Below are 19,655 nucleotides of genomic sequence, written 5' to 3'. Positions count from 1 at the left end.
CCATAGATATGATCAATCAACTGACCTTGTATGGACATGGGGCCTTCAAAAAAAACAACAGATCCACATTCAGAAATATTCTGGCATATCACAGTCAGGGAAGAAGAGTTCTGAGGACTATTATTAGGATAGCCTTCTGTTCATCTGGTGTCTCCCTCTCCTGTCATGGAGTGGGAGGAATCAAGTGATAATATTTTATTTATTTTTTATTTATTTATTTGATTTGCCAATTGTTTACAAGATAAGTATAAGTGTATACATTGTGAATACATGAAATGGGTACATATAAGAAAAATAAAAGAAGAATAAGAGAAACAATAGGACAGGGACGGTAGGCACGTTGGTGCGCTTATGCACACCCCCTACAGACCTCTTAGGAAAGGGGTGAGGTCAATAGTAGACAGTCTAAGGTTAAAGTTTTTGGGGTTTGGGGAAGAAACTACAGAGTCGGGTAGAGTATTCCAGACATTGACCACTCTATTGCTGAAGTCATATTTCCTGCAATCAAGTTTGGTGCGGTTAACACTGAGTTTGTATCTATTGTGTGCTCTTGTGTTGTTATGGTTGAAGCTGAAGTATTCATTGACAGGTAGGACATTGCAATGTATGATTTTATATACCATGCTTAAATCAGACCGAAGACGGCATAGTTCAAGGTTTTCTAGTTCTAGAATTTCAAGTCTGGTGGCATAAGGTATTCTACAACGAGTAGAGGAGTGATAATTGGACTTCATCCTTAACTGAAGTAGGCATGGTTGGCAGCATCCAGAAATAGATCAAGATGGAGACAAAATGGCATAGGAATAGGCAAATTTGTGTCCTCTCCCAATTAAAATTGTTTGGCCATAGAAGCAGCAGCAAAATCTGTTGATGCATTCATTGGTGACAGAACTAGCAGCATACAATTGTCAGAACCTGGCTCTCTTTCCAGTTTAAACTGACCTCCTTTAAATTGATAATATTAGCATTTTAAGGGAGTATTAATTCTAGTTTCCAAATACAGGTCTAATGATCTTTTAAGATAACCTATCCCTGATTAACAAGAAAAAAAATCTAGCATGCCTTAAATCAGCATTTTCTTTTTCTTCCATTCAATCATGTCCAATTCTCAGAGACTCCTGGATGACTCCCTGCAGTTTTCTTATCAAGATTTTTCAGAAGTGGTCTGTCATTTCCTCCTTGTGAGGACTGAGAAAGAGTAACTGGTCTGTAGTCACCCATTTGGCTTTTTGTCTAAGGATGGACTAGAATTCATGATCTCCTGGTTTCTAGTCTGATGCCTTTAGCATTACACAAAACTAGCTCTCTAAATTAGCATTAGACCCATGTTTATAAGATCCCCATCTAAGCCTTGACAAATTCTAGAGAAGGGCCAAGCAAAAGTAGTCATGAAGAAGTCAGAAAGGAGGAATGTATTCTTCACTGGTTAAAAGTGCCCAGGTCCTAACTATATCACCACTAACTATTGTCACCAAAGCCTCTTAGATTGTGTCCATGGAGATAAATAAAATGTGTTTGGAGATGTAAACAACTGGATGATACCACAACTATGGGATGGAAGTTAGATGAAAACAATATCACAAGGATGTATTGCTTGACTATGATTATCAAGTATATTTGTGCCATGGTTGGGAGTATGGGGATGATTCTTTAGATAGCTAATTACTTACTCACTCATTGATCACTGCATGAATATTTTCCTTCCACCAAAAGTTTTAAGAACACAATAATGTAACATTTGGAATCAATGAATATTCAGGAGAAGGGGGAAATATGTTAGTAGTATGGTTTAAGATAATATTCTCCTTAATTCTCTTTTGAAATATTTTATTCAGATGGATGTACACATGGCTGATTGATACACTGCTTTGATTGTGCAAATTTGCATCTTTTTTAGACATGAAGGGAGAAGTTTTGGAAGTCAAAAGAACATCAAAATTTCCAAATCTGCATATAGTGCCTTAATTGCAACACTTGTATTTACTATATTTCTATGTTCTATATAAAAGAAAATTATGGAATATTAAACACATTTATTTTCCAAAATGATTGCCTTGTTGAATTGTTAAGCTGCATCACTAGTATGGGGCTGGTGGGTACACATTTATCTGCTGACAACTTCCTTGGCATTTATAAGGTTCCATGCTGATGTGGAATTTTGGGAGATGAAGTCCGTATATCTTAAAGTGGTCAAGTCGGAAAAAACATTGAGTTAAATCAGACTCCAGACGCATGGACTTGAATTATCAGAATTGGGCAGCCTACATTTCTTTTTCTTTTATTTTAAACAAGTTTTATTAATTTTTAAAACACACAAATTATCATTATTCATTACATGTTTAAACCTTTTTTCATTGTAAATTTAACAAGTCAGATAAATTATGATTCTGTTTTAAACCATTTCCATATAACATACCAAAACCTCTTATTCAATTTCTCTTTACTTCTCTTTACTCTTATTCAATATCATTATTATTATTTCATCTGTTTCTTTCTGACTTAGTTACCATTATTCTCATTCTATATTTCTACAAGTTTTTACTAATTCTCCCCCCCAAAAAGACATATACACACAACACACAAAACATAAAAAAAAAATCTTTTTGGAAAGTAACTTGGACCCAGGTGTCTCTCTCTTCATGGACTTCAATTATATTCATGCTCATCTTACATATCATTACTTATTTTATTTACCATTCTAAGCCTTCTATATTAACTTCTCCACATATTTCACCCTTCTTAATTCTATCTTAATTAATCATCTTAGTTTGAATCATTATATTTGTATCTTTTGTCCATTTTTTATCATCCCTTTGTCTCATTCCTTATAAAAAAGAAGAAAATAAGTTTCTCCTGAAATCATTAATCAGAGTATGATGCCTTTCTATCTCCCCCTAAGTTAATCAAATTAATCTTTAAAATAATATCCAATACCCAATCCGATTTTGCTTGGTACATTCTATCTAACTAATACATCCAACATAATTAAGTACATAATTAGACAATAAATCCAAATATTAAAAAAAGATACTATAAGAAAAATTTTATAATAACATCAATACCATAATCTTATTAAACTCTTTAATTAAAACAGTATTCTAAACCTCCTATTATTAAATTTTAAAGCCAATCATTTTTAAACATTTTAACATTTTAATCTCTTATCAACTCTTAAACCATTACAATACTACCATCTCATCTTATGTACCTTGCAAAATCTTTTTTTTAAAAAAATTATACTTTATCCATTATCCATAAAAAATTCCTTTTTTTCATTTAATTTCAAAACATTGTAGCTTTTCTCCACCTTTTCCCTTTCTTTTCTTCTCCCAACAAACCTTTCTACCCCCCTTCTTCTAGCCTCTGCCTTACCGGCTTCCCTTCTCTGTCGTATTCCTTTTCCCTTTTGTTTACTATCATCATATTGGTTTTGCACCTTATTTTTCCCTTTCTTAAATGTTTTTTAGATCTTAAGTCCTTAAGTCCTTTAGTTTTCTTCTTTTCTCTTCTTTTCTTTTCTTTCTCTCTTCCTTCTTTCTTGATCAAATTCTGAGATTCATTAAAAATGGCTCCTTCCTTTCTTTCTTGTTCCTCTGCTGTCTTCATCTGTTGTAATGTTTGTTGATAGTTAGTAAGCGCCATTTCTAAAAAAAGGAAAGCTTCTTCCACACGATCTTTACCATTTTTTTTGCTTGTTCATATTCTTTTCTTAGTTCCTCAACAGAAAGAGCCATTATAAATCTTTTCTTTTCTTTTCCCCTTCTTTCTTCTTACAACAACCAGAATATTCAAAAAATAAAAAAATAAAAATAAAACAGTCCCAAAGTTATCAGTCAGTCCAAACCAAGGCAGAGTTCTCACTTTCTCCTTCTGGGGTAATATCAATCAAAGAGAAAGAAAGTCCAAATCTGTTTAAAATCTTATTGCAATATATTCTAGTCTTCAAATCCTTAAGGCATCTGCTACAACAAAGTCTTAGCATACAAATATTTTCTTTTTAATCCTCTCTCTTCCCACTCATCGCTTAAAACCAATTTTCACCTAAAAAAAATAGGTTTCTTAATACCCAGTTATTTATTCCGTAGGAAAAGAGGGAAAGCTATCCTTTCAGCACCTTCAAACAGCCGCTTTTTTCCTCTTCTGGCAGGTATTATTCAGAAAGTCATACTTTTCAGGAATTTCATTAAATATGTCTTAGAGTCCTAGGAGCCAAGAAAAACTTTCTCCTCTCAAGCACTTTCTCCACTTCCTCCTGCGCATTCTTACCCGGCTGCCAGCTTCTTTTGGCAGCCATTACAGACCGCCGCTGCACCGTCCTGGGAAAAGGGGATTCTGCCGGCCGGGGAGGGGGTCTGCAACACCCCCAAACCCCTCTCCCGGATCCCCCTACCTTCAGCTGCCCCTGCAGGGCAGCCTAGCTCGCACTCCGCCTGGGTCGGAGCCCCAGAAGCGGCTAGCGCGGCAGGGATCGCGCAGCTTCGCAAATCCCTGCCGCTCGCGAAGCCGACAAACCGGAAGTCTCCACCGCAGCCTACATTTCTGAGAAGCTTGAAAGTCAAAGTCCACATTTTTGGAGGAAACCCAACAACCTCTATTTCTAAACACCTGTGGATTTCATATTATCACTCTTCCCAGGTAGATCAGAATTGAAACAGACCAGATGACCTCATTCCTCTTTATTGTAAGTCTACATTAACAGAAACTTGCAAGTCTTAAAGTACAAATTCCCCACTGACTTTTTTTAGTGCCTGATAAATTAGGGATATTCCTTTATGAGGTTCTTTCTCTGCCTGCTATGCAACTATGAGCTATGACCCCTATTATCTGTTCCCTAGGCAACATCTTTTCCCCCTTCTGTCTTTCAAGGTCATTCCCACATTTAGATTGCAGAAGCATTCTTAAATTATTTAAACCAGCAGCTATTTGGAGTAAAGTTAAGCTAGGGATGATAAAACATATCTTGATGGACAAGAGGGAGAGGAAGGGATCAGTTTACTTGCTTAGAAATAGATGGTTTTGGAACCTTCCAAAGCCTTCCATAGCTGCCTCAAAATTCTAAATATGCCCATTGACCAAATTTGAGAACCCCTTTTATAAAATATTCTTTTTCTGCCTGAAACTCTTCTTGAATGACATCACTTATTGGCCAACAGACAAATATGCTAATTACAGCCACTCCTTGGAATGTGTTAAATAATTATTTGCCGTTTCCTTTTTCTGAGTAATCAACAATGTTGATAATCCCCAAAAAGAAAAATGAACCTGATCTACATGACAACTTGCTGTTTCACTCCAGATAAAACATCTTGATTCTTTACCCTTCAGTGAATCCAAACTGTTAGAAAATGAGGCATGTTAATACCTTCTGCATAAAATGCTTCTAGAAGTTGCAAAGCTTCACTTGCTGGGAAATGACAAGAAACATTTGGGGAAATGTTTAGATGATAAAAATAAGAATTCCTATTTGAGGGGTACCTCAGGGGAGTAACAACAAATTAAGATAGTAGTTTTGTCTATTTAGTTGAAAACCTCACCCCTTTTTTCATCTGCCATATGTATGACAGGTATTTTTTTTAAAAAAGCAAGGGTTTGATTGTATGGTCACAGCTACCGTTTTGATTTCTTTAAACACATTCTATCTCACTTTCTTTACCCTCAGACAACCCTGCTTATTCATCCTGTAATGAATGGGCTGATTTTAGACATCACAATGCCCTTTGTGCCTCTGATTCCTGCTTTAAAATGAGACTTCTTCCTTGTATGATACAACTGTTCAATCAGAAGATAGAAGGTAAAGCAGCATCCCAATGCACAAACTTAAGGAGAAAATATACATCCTTAGATTGTTTGGCTATACAACAGTGATTGCTCTCATTTGAGACAACGACAAATCCACATACAGATGGGAGGTTGTACAACTTGCCTCGTGGTGTGACTGGAACAATCTGGAACTGAACACACTCAAAACCGTAGAAATGGTGGTAGACTTTAGGAGAAACCCTCCTATACCACCACCTCTTAAAATACTAGACAACACAATATCAACAGTAGAGACCTTCAAATTTCTAGGTTCTATCATATCACAAGACCTAAAATGGACACCTAACATGAAAAACATCATCAAAAAACCACAACAAAGAATGCTTTTTCTGCACCAACTCAGAAAGCTCAAACTGCCCAAGGAGCTGCTGATACAGTTCTACAGAGTAATTATTGAGTCTGTCACCTGCACCTCTATAACTGTCTGGTTTGGTTCTGCAACCCAACAAGACAGACACAGACTTCAGAGAGTAATTAAGACTGCAGAAAAAACAATTACTACCAACCTGCCTTCCATTGAGGACCTGTATACTGCATGAGTCAAAAAGAGGGCTGTGAAAATATTTACAGACCCCTCACATCCTGGACATAAACTGTTTCAACTCCTACCCTCAAAACGATGCTCTAGAGCATTGCACACCAGAACAACTAGACACAAGGACAGTTTTTCCCCGAACGCCATCACTCTGCTAAACAAATAATTCCTTCAACACTGTCAAACTATTTACTAAGTCTGCATTACTATTACTATTAATCTTTCCATCCTTCCTTTCACCCATCTGCTCCCACTTATGACTGTATGACTGTAACCTTGTTGCTTGCATCCTAATGCTTTTTATTAATTGTTTCCTAGTATGATTTGATTGCATATTGTACCCTATGACTATTATTAAGTGTTGTATCTTATGATTCTTGACTCTTGACCAATGTATCTTTTCTTTTATGTACACTGAGAGCATATGCACCAAGACAAATTCCTTGTGTGTCCAATCACACTTGACCAATAAAGAATTGAATTCTATTCTATTCTATTCTATTCTATTCTATTCTATTCTATTCTATTCTATTCTATTCTATTCTTTCCATACAGACTGAGTGAGATGGTTGACATGAACATTTCATTGGAAGTACACAAATAAATCTTTCCAGGATTTCCTCCTCACTTTGTAGGTAAAATGGAAGGAACTTGCATTTTCAAGACACAGACAACAAAGGAGGAGAGACTGGCTTATCAGAGATGTTGATAGTGGAGAAGTTGATTGTCTGTCTGCCCTTCTAAAAGTTAATCTTCCTTTGTTTTCTCATCACCTTCAACTAAAGAATCAGATGGAACTATGGCAGCATTGATGAACGTCTGGACTGTGAGGAAAATTTAAACAGAGCTAATAAGAGCCATCTCACTAATCTGAATAGAGCAAATGGACTTTTTTTTCTCTTAAAGATGAGAGGTAATTTACTGGTGAAGTCATGAGTTTAATTTTAGAAAGAAAGGTTCTGGGTTTGAGAAATGATTTTTTTTTTTTTGGTGAAAATTAATTGAAAGAGATTTGGGACATTGAGACTTAAAATTTTATTTCTGTCTCAAACAAGTTACACCTCAGCCTGATAAGTCTGTCTTTTATAACATGGCAGTTTTATTAAAGCAACAAATGAAGGAATCAAAAGCATCTCCAATTTAAACTCAATACCTTATATTGGATAAATCACTTCTTCCCTTCTAATCTGACACTCTGTTATCTGCAGTGACCACACAACTGTCTTTCAGAGTTGATCAGCTGAGCAATGTTTTTAATTTGCTTGTTCTTTCTCTGTTACACTAACAGGATAATTTATAACAGGAATTTCTTAGCAAGATTGGAGAATGTAGAGTGGGCTCTCACTTGGAGGCTACATTTGGTCTCTGAGTAGCTCTTGTCGCCTATGTCTTAGACTTTGCCTAAAAAGTGTAGGCAAGTATAAAAGACTCCAGTATTTTGTGGATGAAATCCATATTTGCAATATGAAATGCCACAGTTGCTCCTAAGTGGGCAAGTGCATGCCTCCAACTTCCTCCAGGTCCACCCCTGCAGGCCTAAAATGCAAACTACTTAACCCAAGAAGCCTCACAAACAAAATGCCTGAATTCCTCCTGCTTCTAAATGCAGCCCTATTTGACCTTATTTTTGTCTGCGAGATGTGGTTGAGTGTATCCTTTCCACATTCCATTATTACAGTAAGTGACTATCATGTTTTCTGGTCTGACTGCGATAATCGTAGAGGGGGTGGTGTTGCTATCTTCTTATAGAAGATAGCAGAAGTCCCTAGGTGTGAAAAAGATTAATGTTGCTCAGAGCTTGCTCTTCCTGAGACTATTGTCTGCAAACTGTCCCAAAATACCACACTTTGTTTCTTGCTATGTTATAGAGCCCCTGATTATGACCTTGGTCATATGAACAAACTAACTGCACTACTAACCTGGGCAGCTTCCTGCCCGCACCCTCTTATCTTTCTTGGTGACTTCAATCTGTTTCTTATTAATTGGACCATAAATGATTGTACAACTGAACCTATACATGCAACCCTGTACAATGCTGTTACAACACTGGGACTGGAGCAGTTGGTAATGAACAACACTAGGCTCAACACTTGCTTAGATCTCATTTTCTGCAATAGCTTAAACTCAATTTATAGCCTACAAGTTAAAGAACCTTTTTCCAACTATGATCACAGCATGATTGATTTTTGTCTCACTTGTGTCCTTGCAAAGAGGATCATAATGATGAGACTCCAAATTATAAAAAAGCCAACTATGATCTCATAGTTGCCAACCTCACATCTCTTGATTGGCACCTCCTGTTCATAGGTTGTAATACTGCAGAAGACCATTATAACACTTTTTTGCTTGAAGTCTTAAGCTATATGTACCAAAAACAATCCCTAAAGCCAAAAATAAAAACAAATTACCCATATCAATAAGAAAGCTACAATCCAAGAAAAAATATATTTGGTGAGCAAACAAAACTGGCTACATAGCTAACTTTAAAAACCGGTACAAAACCTTAATACCCCAGATAAAGGCTGAATGTACCAATCACCATTGCAAACAGGAGGAAGAGCTGTTAAACCTGAACTCTTCCCGAGCCTTCTATAATTTCATTAATGCCAAACTTAAAGACTCAAAATCTATCCCACCCCTAAAAGGGCCTAACAGGGAAGACTGGAATGATGAAGCTGTAAAGGCCAACCTGTTTAATACATTCTTCAGTTCAGTCTTTGTTGACAGCAATGGCAGCTGACCCCCCTTTCCTAGTCGCACCACAGCAAATTATAACAACTTACAACATAGTGACTTTGCAGCAGTTAACATTGAAACAGCACTACGTAACCTAAAGCCATCCCTATCTATTGGTCCTGATAGATTATATGCCTACTTTTTGAAAAAGCTTGTTCTTAATCATCCAAAAAACAAAGCAGTGCTCCATTCCTTCTGTTGTGGGATGCTTTTGAGAATAGACTCAAATATTTAAATATTCTAGCTGAACCTCTAAGCACAATCTTTGAGGTATCTTTCAGAACCAGCTCCCTGCACGACTTATGGTCATTAGCCACGGTTGTACCTATTTTTAAAAAGAGAGACCCTAGTCTAGTAGAAAATTACAGACCAATCTCATTGTGTTGCATCATTTGTAAAGTCATGGAATCAATTATAAACCAATCCATCACCCTCCACTTGAAACAAACAACCTACTTTCAAACAAGCAGTTTGGTTTCAGGAAAAATTTGTCCTGTAATCTGCATATCCTACACAGCAGAAACATTTGGACCACACATCTAGACCAGGGTAAAGCAATAGACACAATTTACATAGACTTCTGCAAAGCCTTTGATTCAGTGGTACATGACAAACTATTGCTGAAACTTAGTTCTTACGGCATCTCCAGACCCCTGCACAAGTGGATAGTCACGTTCCTGTCAAACAGGCAACAAATGGTCAAAATTGGGAAGGCGCTATCAAATCCAGCACCAGTTAATAGCAGTGTCCCCCAAGGCAGTGTCTTAGGACCCACACTCTTTCTACTTTACATCAATGACCTATGTGACAACATTAAAAGCAGCTGCATCCTCTTCACCGATGATGTAAAATTATTTAACACCACCACCAATGCTGCTGTCCTACAAAGTGACCTTGATTATGTGTCAGAATGGTCGCACAATTGGCAATTCCAAATTTCAACTAACAAATGCTCTGTCCTACACATTGGCAAAAAAAAAAAAAAAAAAAATCAGAACACGAAATACAAGTTAGGTGGAAGTGATCTCATAGACAACTCTCACTTTGTCAAGGACCTAGGAGTACTTATCACAAACAATCTAAGCCCCAGAGCTCACTATAACAGCATTGGCAAAAAGGCTTTAAGAATTGTTAACCTTATTTTGCGAAGCTTCTTCTCTGGCAATATTCATTTGTTAAGTAGGACATACAAAACCTTTGCCAGACCAATTCTTGAATCCAGCTTGTCCACCTGGAACATTAACACAATTGAGCGGGTTCAGAGATATTTCTTGAGAAAAGAACTCCATTCCTCCACTCACAATAGAATTCCCTATGCCTCCAGGCTCAAAATTTTGGGTCTGGACCATCTGCGCCACCTGCGGTCTGATCTAAGCATAGTTCACAAAATTGTCTGCTATAACATCTTGCCTGTGAATGACTTCTTCAGCTTCAACCAAAATAATACACGGGCAAACAATCAATACAAACTCAAGGTAAACCACTTCAAACTTGATTGCAGAAAATATGACTTCAGCAACAGAGTGGTCAATGACTGGAATGCTCTACCCAACTCCATTGTTACAGCCTCAAACCCACACAGCTTCAATCTCAAACTGTCTACTGTGGACCTCACCCCATTCCTAAGAGGTCCTTAAAGGGTGCATGCATAAGCGCACCAACGTGTCTATCGTCCCTGTCTTTCTGTCCCCATTTATCTTCCTTTGTTCATGTTTATGTTTATAACTATACTTGTTATCTTGTACATGTTTGACAAACAAATAAAGTAAATAAATAAAATAAATTTGTACCCTTTATCGTCCTTGTACCTGGCTGATGTCATTTAGGTAAAGGATCAGTGATAGAATAATAACAGGATGCAATTGAATGCAAAAGCCTCAAGCTTCATTTTTAGGGATTTATAACATGGTTTACCTATTTAATTCTGCGGATGATCAGTGTAACAGCTTTTGTACATTAAAAAAAAAAAACTTATCCCAGCTAGCAGTACTGGATGATTGACCAAGCAGAAAATACCTTCCAAGCTATCTGTAAAATCTAATCTGCAATATTAAACACACATAACAGACCAATCTGTTTGTTTGTTTTTAAACAATGAAATCTGCCTATACACAAAAAGCCTAGTTTGCTATAACAATGCAATGATTTTTATCAATATCAGGGAGATAGAAACTTTTTATATGCATGCCTGTTTTTGTAGAATACATTTACAATTTTTTTTAAAAAAGATAATATATGATGTTCCAAGTTCCCCTGATTAAAGAGAGAGATACTTATAGAGGTAGATTTCCTCAACAATTTCCAGGTTCAATTTCTAATATGCTATTTTTTAAAGTTTAGAGAATTCAGCAGCTGCTAGACAGAAGAGCTTACACTGGAACTATGAAATCTAAATTGCAAAAATCCAGATGATCAATAGAAGGCAGCAAATGAAGAGTTTTCCATCCCTCATTGTTACCATCTGCTAGTTAGAAATTTAGCTCTGATAACCAAATTACATCAAAATCTATGTTGCATTCATACAAAACACTAAACCAGGCTCCTTAAAATCATGATGTTCTAACTATGTCTTCATGATCCTAATTCATAGAGCTTGCTAAGATGGAAACCAAGACATTTTGGTTTAACATTTAAGGTGAATCAGAACATAGGATGGCCTACTGAATCAGTTTGTGCACTAAGAATTATACCATGTCTATAAATGTAGACATTCAAATATCTACCAAAATATATACGACCATAGAGTCACCTCTTGGAAACAACATTAGATAATGCCATTGCAAAATTAGGTGAACTTCAATTGATACTAGTGTTAGGTGCACACATCCCAAAGTTCCAGACTGGAAAGTTTTCCTGAGCAGTCAGAAGCAGCACAAGTCCCGACAATCAATTTTGAAAGTAAGAAAAAGCTTCTAGTGTTGTGATCAATTCCCTTCCACTTCTTCATTGGCAATTATGAAAGACGACGTGAGTTGAGCAGACAAAAGGTTCTTAGCTTAGCTGAGAAGGGCTGTAATAATGAAGAGGTTATCAAATTGGGTCCACGATGTCTTGGTTCACTCAGTTTATGCAAGTGTCAGATGTCCACAGACAAAATAATGGTTTTGCCATATTTTGTGTATACTGGGCATTTTTCTGAAAATGTAAGTTGTCAGAAAATACAGAAATCTGCTGTGTTTTGCAACAAAGCTGCTCTGACAAACAAAAAAAGAGCGAGTGACATCATATTTCTTGCTACAAGAGCTCATTAGATCTCAAGTTCTAAATGGCTGGTGACTGTACTCTCCAGAAAGACAGCTCCAACCCAGTTAAGGTGATGGTGGACAGAATGAACCCATTGTTGAGGTAATTCCCCATTAGGAGAATGAGTGCACACAGGGAGAGGTAGTGAGAGTGGTGAGGAATAAAACGCAACCACCACACAGATACACTGAATAGTAAAATGTAGGTTTTACTTCCAGTAAACAGTCCAACAAGCAGTCCAAGTCATATATGTTAAAGCAGTCAGTTTTTCAGTCCAGGGATAATCCAAATATCAAAGTCCAGTATCATAAACAGTTCAGTAAATAAACTCACATCAAATTCAAGAAGATCAACGATCAGCAACAGTCAATAGGGAAAAATGCAGGAACCAAAAACAGCGAACATCAGAACATCTAGCAACTAGCAACTAACAACAACAGAACAAACAACTCAGGTTTCTGGCTCCATCTTATGGCCAATTGAGTAACCACACCCAATTACAATTTTAGCATTCCGTTAAAGCAGTGATCCCCAACCTTTTTTATGGCGCAGCCCGGTACCGGCATTAGCTGGGCGCCGCCATCTTTTTGATGAAAAAGTGCTTCCGGTGACCTCACCGGAAGCACTTTTTCATCAAAAAGATGGCGGTGTAGCGCTCGTGAGCTTTTCCGGTAGAAATGGCTTTCTACCCGGAAAAGCTCACGAAGAGCGCCGCCATCTTTTGATGAAAAGTGCTTCCGGTGAGCTTTCTACCCGGAAAAGCTCACCGGAAGCACTTTTTCATCAAAAAGATGGCGGCGCCAGCAAGCCAGTGGCCCGGTAGGACTTGTTCCACGGACCGGTCCCGGTCCGTGGACCGGTGGTTGGGGACCCCTGCGTTAAAGAGACAGTATTAAAATGTCTATCCTGGTTTATATATTTCCAACTCAACTGTTAGGTAACTATCAATTCCCAGCACCCATCCCCTGATTCAGTTAGTGGCTGGGGTTAAGTGGATTTTGTAAACAGAAAATTTGAAGGCTGCGCTCTCATGATGAAGCTGACCTGATCTGCTGCTCCCCTGGGGCAAAGGCTTCACTGGTGACTCAGAAAAGTTGATCAGGGTTGCCCCAGTCAAATTATGAGTGGCAGCTTGGAAGAGAGCCTAGGCACCATAAAAATGATTGGGATGCTATCACTTTCTGCTATTTTTTTTAATTTATAAAAACTAATTGACCAGATTGAAGGATTATTGCTCCCCTTCTCTTTCTGCTTCAGCCCTTTTTGTCCATTTTTGAACAATACAATGAGCAGTTAGGTATTTATTTTATTTATTTATTTATTTATTTATTTTTGTCAATTGCTTACAAGATAATAGGTATAAGTAAAAACATAGTTATGAATACATGGATACATATAAGAAAAATACAAAAATAAAAGAAACAATAGGGATGGTAGGCACGTTGGTGCACCTATGCACGCCCCCTACAGACCTCTTAGGAAAGGGGTGAGGTCAATAGTAGACAGTCTAAGGTTAAAGTTTTTGGGGTTTGGGGAAGAAACCACAGAGTCAGGTAGACTAGTATTCCAGATATTGACCACTCTGTTGCTGAAGTCGTATTTCCTGCAATCAAGTTTGGTGTGATTAACCTTGAGTTTGTATCTATTGTGTGCTCTTGTGTTGTTATGGTTGAAGCTGAAGTATTCATTGACTGGTACGACATTGCAATGTATGGTTTTATATACTATACTTAGATCGGACCGAAGGCGGCATAGTTCTAGGTTTTCTAGGTCTAGAATTTCGAGTCTGGTGGCATAAGGTATTCTGCAATGAGTAGAGGAGTGTAGAACTCTTCTTGTGAAATATTTCTGGACTTTCTCAACTGTGTTAATATCAGATACGTAATGTGGGTTCCAGACTGATGAGCTGTATTCGAGTATTGGTCTAGCAAATGTTTTGTATGCTCTAGTTAGTAGTGTAATATTATCAGAGAAAAAGCTACATAAGATTAGGTTAACAACTCTTAACACCTTTTTGGCTATGTAGTTACAGTGGGCTCTAGCACTTAGATAATTAGAGATGAGTACTCCAAGATCCTTGACAGAGTTTGGATCATCAACAAGGTCTTGACTATTCAGCCTGTATTTTATTTTCTGACTTCTTAAACTTAGAACTAGCTCTAGAAGTTCATGCCAGAAGCAAAAAGAGTTAACCTTACCCAGGAATAAAACAAACCTCTGCAAACAATGTGGTTTGCAGGATGTGAATCACCAGGTAAGCATGTTGTGTGAAAAAGCTTAAACAAGCCTAAGTAAAAACTTATTTCTCCTTCTAAATTCTAAGGAGAATTTACTCTCCTTCTAAAGTGTAATAAGGAGAAAACCTCCAATAAGAAGCTACTCCATAACTTGCATCCTACCACAGAATATCAAAAATAATGGTTAATGTTAATTATAATTGTATGGGACTTTCAAAGATCTAAGAGAAGTGGAGGGATGTACAGGAGTAGGTGGTCTATGCAAGGATTAAATTTACATTAAAGTCAGTGGCTCTTTCACCGAGATATGATTTTTTTTATAACAACTGATTTCCCCTTCCCAATTTCCTTTTTCCTAAGTGATTTATCACAATGCACCTGCCTTATCAATTTCCATTGTTCATTGTCTTTCTAGACTATTTATGGATGAGAAACCAAATGAATGTGAAACCAGGCAAAACTTTTTGGGGATTACATCCATCCATCCATCCATCCATCCATCCATCCATCTATCTTATATGGCCAACAATCTCAGAAGAAGCAACTCTGGGAATTTGTGGGAACATTGGAACATGGTCCTGATTCATTCCCTCACCCACCCGCCCACCATTCTTACTATTTCAGGAGCTGTATTCCAGGGAAGCAGCTGGCAGATGTTCGCTCCACAGTTCCAAATATGTCCTGGCATCCAGAAGTCAGCAAGTCTTTTGTCATTTATCTGGAAGTTATTCAAACAGCTGCTGAATGCTCCAAGTGCTTTTTGGATAACCTTAACAAAGTCACATGTGGATTTTCTCAGTTTGCTTTATATAATTAATCTCCATATGTAATGAAGATTTATTTGAAGGCAAAAGGACCATATAGTGTAAAATTTGGGTGGAAATGGTGGTGTGGTAAGAGAAATTGACCTTAAATATGTCCTTCCAAGCATGCATGATTTACATCCATATGCAATAACTACGGATAGTAAAAAGTACTTTCAAATGCCTTAGGTCAGGGATGTGCCAACTTTTTCTTGACTGAAAGCCAAATAGGGGCTTTACTCCAATCAATCAGTCGTTGGTGAAGTCATATGTTATTTATATATATAAGGTATATATAAGGTATAGTTTTCCTTTAGTTAGTCAACTACTTATACATAGAGTACAACCAAGTGAAGTAAACCAATTAGTTTTAATAAAATCACACATATTGTTCAAACATCAGCCTCCCTTAGAATTCTATAGAGAGAATGGACACAGACCCCGACAAGCAGGGACAGAGGTTCAATAGGTTGGAAGGAATGGAGTTTGCACAAGAATATAATTTTCTGATTTAGAGGAGAATTGTTTGAAACCATTAGTGGATACTTTCCAAATAACAGCATTTATAAAACAGATGAGCATACATGAAAAATACAAACTGAATGCAGATCTTGGCCTAACCCTAATCCTATTTTACCTTTGAATTCCTCATAGCTCCAGCTAGATGGTCCTAACTAACCCCTGGCTTCCATACATTATCACCTTCAATCAACATTTTAGGAATACTTTCTTTTAGCTCCTGGTGACTGTTGCCAAATGTAGCTTCTAGGAAAGTGCCCAGATATTGTGAGATCTGTGGTTCAGGAGATTGCTATCAACAGTGGAGAAGACCTCTGCAAAATAAGGATGATCATTGCATATAGAAGCATAGAAGGAGGACAAGCTTACATTTAACAGAAGCTTATTGGAGGCAATTTTGTGTCGATTTCCTTTCTTTTCTTTCAAAATCCCAGTGAACAACTAGGCAGTTCTGTAGTTGACGAAGTTAATCTTCTGGGTCATAAAACTACTAAGAGTCCATTAGAGCAGGGGTCCCCAACCACCGGTCCGCGGACCGGTACCGGGCCGCGGAACAAGCCTTACCGGGCCGCTGGTTGCTGGGCGCCGCCATCTTTTGGTAAAAAGCGCTTCCGGTGAGCTTTTCCGGGTAGAAAGCTCACCGGAGCGCTTTCGTCATAAAAGATGGCGGCGCCACGCTTCGGTGAGCTTTTCCGGGTAGAAAGCCATTTCTACCCGAAAAAGCTCACCGAGCGCTGCGCCGCCATCTTTTTGACAAAACAGCGCTTCGGTGACGTCACCGGAAGCGCCTTTTCATCATAAAAAGATGGCGGCGCCCAGTTGACGCCGGTACCGGGCCGGCGCCCAGCTAATGCCGGAACCGGGTCGCGGCGTCGAAAAGGTTGGGGATCCCTGCATTAGAGGACTTACATAGGCGAGGTATTAAGCCATAAAATAATTAAGGAATTTGTTGCCCAAATGTGGCTGTCAAGAAAGTGCTTCAGTATGCTAGACCCCAATTATGTTACCGACAAAGAAGATAAATTAATTTACAATTTATTTGAAACATTTCAATTAAAAAGGATTCTCTTTTTAATTTTACAAAAGAGAGAAACTGGGAAAATGGCTTACATTTACTTTTATAGTTAGCACAACAAAGAAACCTCAAAGTAAAAATCGATTTGCTTAGGAAAAATCATCTGTCCAAGGTTAAAGCATCCAATATGTGAGCATAGCATAAGAAAGACCATGAATAAAAGTAAAAGAAACATTTGCAAGGAAAAAAGAATGGGCATGGGTAAGACATATTTATAATGCTTCCCAATGCTGGACTTTAATATTGTTCAGGGAGGCTTGAGAACAGTTGAAAACAAAACTGTTTTACCTCCAACCATATTGAGTGCTTCAGCCAGCTCTGGATTCTAAAAGGGAGGCTTTTTACATTCTTCTTGACAGTTAAAGTTTATGACAAATTATTAGTAAAACATTTGAAAATGGCAAATTGAAAATACAAGAAAACCCATGTTAGATAGCCAATGCAACAATACTATAAAAACTGTATTACAAGTGTTACAAAGTTCATCCTACATGGTTCTCATAACTCCTTTAATATTTCTGGATCACAGTTTGGTGTTGTTTTTTTCCACATCCAGCCCAGAGACACTTCATTCACTCATACCACAGTTCACTCTATTCATCCAAAATTCCTGCCTTCTCCCTGCCCTTTTGTTCTGTTCCCTGAAGATTTGTTTTTCTTGCCTCTGGCTCTTCCTCACCTATAATCTAGAGAAGTTCTTTCTGTGCTTTCTGTTGCCACAATGCCACTCGGCTCTCTGCTTTTCCAGAAAAGTAGATAATCAAACACTTGTGACTGCTTTTATTCACCATCTTGCCTATATCTGTTCTTCCTTCCTGATTTTCCCCAAGGTGATCTGCTTCCTTCCATGACTATGAGCTACCTTTCTCTCCATTGTCTCAAAGCAACAGTTTCTTTTAAATAGATGGGGAAGATCAGGGGAATTAATTGCCTTCTATATTTGAGGGAGGGGGGAAATGGGGAAAGAAATCTCTTTTCCCTTCCTCTATGGAGATCAGGACATGGAAGAGACCAAAACTTTTGTTCGCTCTTGCAAAAAGGAAGAAAATGGGAGGGTAGCAATTGTTCTTGTTTGCATTTTAACTCAGAGTGGGGTCTTCCAACAACTTCTAACAACTAGAATAAGTATACTGGCTGGCTGGCTACGTACTTATTTGCTTGGCTTACATGGAACACAGCCTTGAGTGAATGGTTAAAGGATCATAGGGGAGGGGAAGGACTTGAATAGAGTTGCCCATTCACTACCAGTCAAGTTAATGGAGTAGCAACTAGCAATGCAGCTGCAGTTCTTTTAATAGGACCAGGACAGTAGTGCAGCTCAGCATATCCAGCCATTATGGATTAAAGGAGTCCTGATGGCGGCAGCTGTTCAAATGCAGTATTGCAGGCTAACTCTACCCACAGCCAGGAGTTTCATCCTGACCGACTCAAGGTTGACTCAGCCTTCCATCCTTCTGACTCCGAGGTGGATAAAACGAGGACCCAGATTGTTGGGGAAAATATGCTGATATTGTACACCATCCAGAGAGTGTGGTAAAGCACTATGGAGTGGTATATACATCTAAGTGCTGTTGTTCTTACAAATCATGGCTTATAACTTAAAGTGTATGATGTGAATTCAGCCTTTGCACCTCCAAGCAAATATTTGTCATGCATTGTAGAAAAGTTGCCACATCTCTTCCACACAGCTACCTCTGTCTCACACACACAGGTTCAGCAGGCCACCTATTGAACCATCAATCATTCAAGCCTGCCAGAGAACTTTTATCTATGCACAGCAAATCAAGCATTTTCCAGGGTCAATGATACTTTTTTTTAACTAGCAGATTTATATAGCCTTGAATGTAGCCAATCTTGCATGCTTGAGTGCATGCCTTGTCTGCTCATTAACACTGAATTCATTTTCTGCCCTGGCCTCTGTTACTCAATCACTTGTCTGACTTATCTCCAAAGAAGACACAATTGTGGTCATGTTGCCTGCACTGAAGAGGCCTAGACCCTTATGCAAAACATACAAGAAAAATCAGAATTATCCTTGCCGGTCATCAAAATAATCTGACAATTTCCCCCCCCAACCCGCCTCCTGAACACCAGAGAGACAATTTATACATGTAGACAACTTTTTAAAAATTGTTATTTGTCTGACTTATTTAACTGAAAACAAAAGCTAAGATGTTTCTCATTATTTTAATATCCAAATGCCAAGCTATTAGCAAAATAGTGAGCTCTCTAAAAAAAGGGTAACTCATGTTAAAAAAACATGCTTTGCATGCAAAAAGACACAAGTCCACTTCTCCTGGTATGAGACCATGAAAAACCACTGGCAATCCAGGTAGGCAACAGTGAGCAAGATAGATCAATGGTCAAATCTTCTGTGTTCTTTTTTTTTGCATGAAAGCTCATTGTGACTGCATTACATCCCTATTTCTTTCTTGACTATATAGTTGAGGTAGCAGATGGCTTCCCAGATTTCCCACTTCTTTGCATCTGTGGTAGTCAACTTGTGACCCCCCAGATGTTCCTCATTAATAAACATGCTGCCTAAAATCGAGGGGTATCCAGTGACTTCTAGAAGACCCAGATTGACATTCCACACTGAATAATTTTTAATATATTTATTTCCCTTATAGAAACTAGGAGTTCACAACAGAACAAGTTAAATGAGTGGAGCTCAATGGAATGGTGGT

Source organism: Notechis scutatus, chromosome 2 (assembly GCF_049901735.1).
Source record: "Notechis scutatus isolate UNSWTSFEM ecotype Mainland chromosome 2, rNotScu1.2, whole genome shotgun sequence".
Taxonomy (NCBI): Eukaryota; Metazoa; Chordata; class Lepidosauria; order Squamata; family Elapidae; genus Notechis; species Notechis scutatus.
Note: the sequence above shows the minus strand (reverse complement) of the source record.